Here is an 8,265-nt window from a genome sequence, read left to right as displayed (position 1 = left end):
CAGGAAAGAATTGTCTGTGTAATATTTATTCATCAGTCATTTATTATTGGAAACTTATCTCTCATATATGTTGAATTGTATGTTTGCATGTTTGGCAGACCTGCTGTGAACTGACTAAAAGACTTTAGCATATGCTATCTTAGCAATTAGAATTAATTAATTGGAAGTGTACCAATTGAACACTGTCTTTATTTGACCTATAAATTAGTGCTGAAGTACTTGGTTACTTGGAAATCAAGTGCAATATACAAACAAGGAAACAGCGCCACCAAGTGACAATACAAGAAAACAGCAATCCACACAGTCTGAACACGCACAGCAAGGAGAAATAAATACATGACAACAGACATTTTAAAACGTGGGGAGAGGAGAGTAAATCTAGATGTCTCTATTAATCATTTTGTCTATCAAATGTGAAACAATAGAGAAAAATTAAGATTAAGAGGGAAATCGGTTTGCAGTATGTTCCCAAAACTTAACATACACAGTAAAATAAACACACACTAAAGAGAAAAACGCAATCCAAGACATCCAGACTCCTGTAGTACAAATATTCAATGTGAGAGAAGACACTATGCAGCCCAGAAATATACACAATACCATACTTTCCACTGTGCAGCACTGACTACAGCACTGCTGTGAGTACGAGGAGGTTTTATGTGCAGGACATACACACCCGCCCTTGTTGTGCTGTTGTGTGTAATAGAGAGTGATGGCTGATGGGAAAAAGGAATTTCTCACTCTGTTACTTTTGCAGCTGGGGGCCCGAAGATGTGGGCCTGATGGGAGGGGCTGAAGCTCACTGAACAGGGTGTTGTGGGTGAAGCAGCAGGTTTTCAGTCTTTGACAGGGCCCGGGTTTGGGACATTCCGGTAAGGCTGTCTTGCTTAGTGCTGTTTATTTTTCCAGCAATACTCACAATTTTACTGAGCAAGTCCTTCTGTACAGCAGCACTGTTACCATGCCAACAGAGGATGCAGAATGTCATAACACTCTGAATAAAAAACATATAAAAAGATCTCAACATAAAACTGTCAGAATCAAAGAAGGTTAGCTTTCATAAGAAATACAGCTGTTGTTGATTTTTCTTAAGAATAAAGTCTGTGTGATATTTTGACAGTCCAAAACCCAAAGTTAACAAGTTTATTATCATAGAAGTAAAAACTAAAGAAAATATTCACATTTGACAAACTAGAACCAGTATTTTGGCTTTTTCTTTTTTGGCATAACAATGACTAAAACAATAATCAGAATAGTTCCTCATTCTGTTTGATTAATCTACTAATCCTAGCAGCTCTAAAGTGATGTTTTTTTTTTGGTAAATTTACATTTGTGAATGTAAAATTTTGCAATAATAGTCAATAAGAGTCATTTATCATCTTTATCAGAGTCTTTATCATGTAATTTGAAATTAAAAATGATATCTTTGAAGAAAAGGGAAAAGTTTTGAACTATGAAGGTCTTCATGTCTTTCCAGAGTTTATGGCCGAATCTGCAGCTCCACAATAAGTGAGAAACAGTTGGAGGTTGTAATTCACCTCATTCTCACATTCACATTCATTCTCCTGATACCAGAAAAACAAATCTGACCAACCAGAGAGTCGCAGGATCAGGAGGAGATGCTGACAAAGGTGATGTAACTCCACTCCTGAATAACATACAGGTTCCAGATGGGAGCGCATCAGAAACAATAGAGAATTCCCCAGAAGTTACAGGAACGCTGCTTTAGATTCTCTGTGGAAGCAGTTTAAGTTTCTGTGTTTGTTTCTGATTTCCTGTGGAAGAGCGAGCAGATAGACAATAGAAAAGCTTTGATGAACTTGACGGAGGCTGTTGGAACACATCAGTTAGTGAGAACTCAGAAGACAAATGGACATTTATCCAGATGAAAACACCACCTGCTGTGCTTGTTTTTGTTGTTGACGTAATATTTTCTGCTCTTTCTGTTCTACTGCAGGACAGGTTTGTTCCTTTATCACAGGTGAAGAGTTGAAAACATGTTTCTTTATTAAATCTGTTTGGAGAATCCTGCTCTCTCAGGTTTGTTATTAAGGAACTCATTGTGGATTCCCAGTAAAACCTCAGCAGTTAATTGTTAGTTTTGTACTAGATGAGACACAAAAACATTAACTACTGTTGAGGAAATTAGAAATGAATGAGTAGTTATTAGTTTTGTGTCGCTCAGCAGCTGATTCAGAGTTCATCAGGGACCATTCATTGAGGAAGTGATCAGTAATCAGATATCTATGCACTAATCATGACATGTTTCATTAACAGAGTATCTCAAAGTCTGTTCTCATTAACTTATCTATTATACACGCACCGAGTACTTTATTAGGAACATCTGTGCTCCTGTTTATTCATGCAGTTATCAAATCAGCAAATCATGTGGCAGCAGTGCAATACATAAAATCCTGCAGATACAGGTCAAGAGTTTCAGTTAATGTTCACATCAAACATCAGAACAGGGAAAAAATGTGCTCTCTTTTAATCATCAGATGTTGGATCTTAAGTTATCAGAGAAACAAGCTGGGCAAACGTTAGCAGCAGCTCAGCTAGCAGCCCCTTCCGGAAGTCTGGTGCTTGCCAAACATCATCGGAGAAACTAACTAACAGCTTTATTCAGTATTTTTTAAAGTTTTAATCCTTGTGTACGTTTGTTTTTGGACAGGACAAGACCTCTGCAGATAATTTCGCTCACGGCAGAAACCTGCTTAACATCGGGATCTTAAGAAATTATCAGAGAAACAAGCTGAGCAAACGTTAGCAGTAGCGCAGCTAACAGCCCCCACCAGACATCCAGTGCCAGCTGAACAGTGTCAGACACGCTGATTTTTTCCAAAAACTGAACTAAACATTGCATTTTTATCTTTAAAAATAATTTGTCACTGTTCTTAGAGCTCAAGTCAAATTATTTCTACTGTCAGCCTTTCCCAGGAGATGAGTCTTCATATCTTTAAGAGACCAGGCAGATAACCTCAGAGATGAGCAAAACAGGAAAATTTGGTTGGAATGAACAAAATACAATCCAGTTTTATTCAGGCTTTTACAATAATATGAGGATTACAGGTTATAAAAAGTAAAATACAAAAATTTAATGCCAAAGTTATAAGAAAGGAAAAACACCCTCTCTAAAGGCCAAAAAGGGGCAAAAAGGAGCTGTCCAAAAAAAAGGCCTTGAGTCATCTGTTGCCCCCACTTTCATATCATCCACCTTAAAGCTTCTTCCATCTCAAAATCCATATTTAGTTAACAACCAGAACATCAACAAACTATTAGATATTTATTTGTTTGCATCACACATCACAATTCATAGAACACATAAGATATATTTTTACACTTCAAGGTCGTAACGGTTAAAGGTTACAGATGCAGAGGTGTCAGTCAGGTGCAGAAACCACAGCTCGTTTCGAAGGCCACAGGCTTCCTGCTGTTCTACCATTAGTCGGGGCGTTGGGTTGCACTTGCACAAGAGTCCAGCTACAGCTCAGCTCAAAATGACAATTTTTCCATCCATGTATTAGTTATTTACAAATTTTAATTGAATCGTTACAGAAATTTAGTTGAGAGGTAGGTTTGGGTGGGGTGCACCTCGGGCACATAATAGCAGTAGTTCAGTGCAGTACTTATATTCCAGCACTGAAGCAGAACAACAAGGAGGTGTGGACAACTCGGACTGTAATGATCTGAACCTGTTTACCATTTCTGCTCTGTTCACTATCTTAAAATGACTTAAAAAGTGATGAGATATCTTTATCATCAAAAGTCCTTTTGCTCGTTCAGTTCGGCTCAACTGCTGACATGATGACTGGTATGCAGTTTATGTATATGTTTTTTTTATACATGTATCAACTGCTCACCCTCACTCCATCAACAACTCCATCAAAGCAAGAGCAGCTTCAGTCCATTGTCATTGTCTGTTCATAGTTCTGTCCTGTAGTTATCCACACAAGTCTGAAGTAGAAACAGGGTTGCAAATCCCTCATTGATTATTTTTAATAAGGGACTTCCAAACATCATTGCTATCTTGAATCCTGACAGCCCAAAGCACAAAAAGGGTTCACACACCCAAATCAACCGGAGATCTTAGAATTAGATCTATAGATTTGCGAGGCGGGAGGAGGTATTTTGGGTGTAAAATACTGTTCGTTTTTCCCCAAAGACAATGTTACCTGATACAGTTTGAGCACTTGTACGACTTGGATCAACATGGAATTGAAAAAAAAAACAAATGAAACAAAAATAAAATAAAAACCTTTAAGGGTAGAAGTTAACTACGACTCCCAAGATGCATTTCTGCAAGAAATAGCCAATAACTGAGCTTTAAATTCGGTCACATGCGCCACACATGGCATACATGCTGATTCTAATGTTACTGTTGGCAGCCCTCAGTTTGTAGAGAAGCTCAGGATAGAACAATACTGTTATTAAAGGCACTGAGAGGAGACAGCCTGTAAAACATGTTCAACACCATGCTGAGTGTTGGCGGGTTTTTAGATGACTGCCTTGAGTGAAGGTTCTCACACCAGTACAGCTTCTCTCCAGTATGAATGAGTTGATGCATTTTTAGACCACTGACTTGAGTGAAAGCTTTTCCACATTCCACACAGCTGTATGGTTTCTCTCCAGTATGAATGAATTGGTGGAGTTTTCGAGCACAGTTTGTAGTGAAAGTTTTCCCACATTGATCACACCAGTATGGTTTCTCTCTAGTATGACTGAGTTGGTGGACTTTTAGATGATCTTCTCTTGTGAAAGCTTTTCCAAATTGGCCACAGCTGTACGGCCTCTCTCCAGTATGAATGTGTTGGTGGTGTTTTAAAGCCCAGTCTCTAAGGAAAGCTTTCCCACATTGCTCACAAAAGTATGGTTTATCTCCCGAATGAATGCATCAATGGACTTTTAGAGTTCTGCCTGTAGTAAAAGCTGTCCCACATTGCTCACACCAGTATGGTTTCCCTCCCATGTGAATACATTGGTGGACTTTTATGTCTTTGTTTGAGGTGAAAGTTTTCCCACATTGGTCACACCAGTATGGTTTCTCTCCGGTATGAGTCAGTTGGTGTGCTTTCAGAACATCGTCTCTAGTGAAAGCTTTCCCACATTACACAGCTGTACGGCTTCTCTCCAGTGTGATGCGCTGGTTTCTTTTTAGATTACTTGGTTGAGTGAGAGCTTTCCCACATTGGTCCCAGCTGTACGGACTCTCTCCAGTATGAATGCATTAGTGGACTTTAAGACAATCGTCTGCAGTGAAAGCTTTCCCACATTGGTCACAGTTGTATGGTTTTTCTCCACTATAAATGCGTTGGTGCCTTTTTCGATTACGGTCTCCAGTGATTGGTCACAGCTGTGAAGTTTCTCTTGTGTGTGAACTCTGATGAATCTTTAAATATCTTGATTTTGTGAAGGCTTTGTGACAGTGCTGACAGCGGTGATGTTTGAGTCCCTTCCCCTCTTGTTGTTTCTATGACAACAGACAAACATACAGACAAAGAGAGAGAAAGTGATATGACATGGTGGAGGAAGTGATCTAAAACCATAAACAGAGTTGCATTATGGGAAATGTAGGATCCAGAGTTTTTTTTTTATCTTGATCCTGACCACAGACATTCACACCAAATCCAGTAATGCAGGAAAAACTGCAGTCCTCCCATTCATTTGACTGGGGGCAGTGCATTTACACTGCAGGAGGGGGACTGCGTAGGGGTCAGTGAAAAACCACAGCAGCCGTCCAGCAAGAAGTTGAAGCGGAATCAACTTTTGGCAGTACGCAACCCAATGTCATGCTGTGGTGATCAATCAGGTAAGTCTGCGATCAGACCAAAGACGCCAAGGGGAAGAAGAACCTTGTTTACCATGTAGAACTGTAGCATTCCACTGTTTACCAAGCAACTGTGAAGATGGAGGAGAGACTGATCGTGTGTGTTACTATTATTATATGATTATTTCATGTAACCAGTTTCGACATCTGCATCTGGCCTGCAGTCTAAGCTGCACAATAACAATAGCAAGAAGCTTCCTTCGGTCGGGTCAGGGGTTAAAGTTCACAACATGACTTCAAACAAATGGCCTATGTAGTGACACACCCACACCTCAAAACATCCTTGCCTACCTAAAACTTGCCCCTGACAAAACTCCCCATATTCATATTAAAAAAAAAAAATGAAACCAATAAAAACTAAACATTTTTAAACAACAACTAAACTGAAACAAGCAAACCCATTCTGGAAACTAGCTGAAACTAAACTGAATTGAAAACAAAAATGAAAAACAAAATAGAAATAAAAAGTAATGAAAAATATAAAACTATAATAACTCTGCGCGGGACATTTGTGACTTCCCTCCTATTTGTGGATTTTTGTCCAATTTGTAACACAGCTGATCTGTAGAAACAATTCACAAAGAGATGCAGTTGCTGGCTACACCAGCAGGTGGTGACATTCCCCCAGATGAGCCGACAGAACTACAGTCTGTACTGGTAACAACTGGGACAGGAGATGAGATGAGGCCAAGGTGCTGGTTTGTGTGTTTGTGTGTGCATGTTTTTTTTAATTTATGTTTTTTATATCAATATATTGGGGGGCATATTTGAGCATATTTCAGTTCATTAGCTATTCTGCATAGTAGTGGTAATATAGGCAAAAGCTTATAGGCCTACTTTTTCAGAATGAATAGCAGATAACTTTCAGAGCCAAATAATTACATCCTGAACATAAACCAAAATAAACAATATAAAAACAAATACAGGATCTAAGTAAGAAGAAAAAAGTCCCACTGTTTTATCAAATTAATGTCAAAGATGAAAGAAACAAAAGACAGAGCTCAGACAAACACATTCAGTACATTATTGAATGAGTACAGTTTCACATTTTGACAAAGAATTTGAACATATGAGATATGTTATTACATTTTTATGTAATAACTCATATCCTCATACCCCTCATCAGTACACACACATACACAAATACATGCATAGGATTAATTAAATATATATCAACATTAATGTTGTGTTCATATTCATATTACTGTTATTATCCAAATATTTGGACAAATTGTACTTTGATGCATTTCACCAAAAGATTGGAGAAAAACCAAACCACTACTTTACTTTAATACTTTAACTACATCAAGCTGATAACACTACGTATAAGATCACTTTTAAGTAAGATTTTTCATGCAGGACTTTTACTTGTAATGTAGTATTTTTACATTGCTGTATTGGAACTTCTTCTTCCACCTCTGATAATATATAATCTATATTTTATTGATACAATAATGTATTATAATCATCTTGTTCCACAACAAGTCATGTGAAACTAGATTGTGCAGTTTAATAATGTAACTGACTATGTTTCGGATGAATAAATATTGCATTAACATGTTCTGACAGCTTTTATTCTGATATCATATTATTATAAACACATAATAAAACAGTCACATGACTATTAAAAGCTGCTGTCAGTCAGTTTAAAACGTTATGAAGGAAAAGGAGTTAAACTACTAACTGCACTCAGGGCAGCTTAATACTTCTTAATACTACATACTACTTCGCGGGAGAGTGGAAATTCCTTAAACATAAAGTAAACGGAGATTATTGATCATAAACTCATGAACACTGACCTGTTTATGACCTGTTGGTAACACGGGGGTTGTCGGTGGTTGCGGTGCTCCGGGTTCTGGTTCTCCTCCATCCCGTACTGTAGTGGTCCTGGTTCAGTGAAATCCAGCAGGTCTCCTCTGTGACTGACGGGACCGCATTTCTGACTCAGTTCAAATGCCACCTCCGTTTTCTCGCGGTTATTTGTAAACTCACGCGAGATTAACCGTCCCACTTCGTCACTGTTGCCAAGGAGCGGAATCTCCCGCCAGAATGATTTGAAACAAAATGAGTTCTTCATTTCAACATTTACATGACTAAATTACTAAATATACATTTGTGAATATGTAATTTTGCAGGTTCATAAACAGCTTCGGCTGTAAATCCTGTAGTATGTGGCCTTGGTTGATGTCGTAACTCCTTGATGCTCCTGATAAAATAAACATTAGTGCCTACTCAGACATCCGCCATCTTGTCTGCAGCCAGATCTGCCTAGACTTTTATGAAACAAAATGGCTCCTTATTTTCGAGCAGAAGGAGACAAAAGCTGCTTCTAGTTTTTTCAGCTTCACTTTTCCATTTTGCAGATTAATATTAGTTCCATAGTAATAACAAATATTTGAAAATGAACATATTAATGTTTCCAGCTGAAAATCTGAACCAGC

At 38.2% G+C, this 8,265-nt stretch overlaps 1 long non-coding RNA gene across 1 annotated transcript; it reads right to left on the bottom strand.

Annotated features, from left to right (window-relative positions):
* Window positions 1-3,270: 3,270 nt before the first annotated feature.
* Window positions 3,271-8,265, bottom strand: LOC121881337. Its single transcript, XR_006091753.1, has 2 exons — window positions 7,624-8,265; window positions 3,271-5,467 (listed from the first exon to the last, which is right to left on the bottom strand). It is a non-coding gene; the product is annotated as an uncharacterized LOC121881337 (long non-coding RNA).

This window comes from Thunnus maccoyii, chromosome 16 (genome assembly GCF_910596095.1).
Source record: "Thunnus maccoyii chromosome 16, fThuMac1.1, whole genome shotgun sequence".
Lineage (NCBI taxonomy): Eukaryota > Metazoa > Chordata > Actinopteri > Scombriformes > Scombridae > Thunnus > Thunnus maccoyii.
This window is presented reverse-complemented; position numbering and strand designations above follow the sequence as displayed.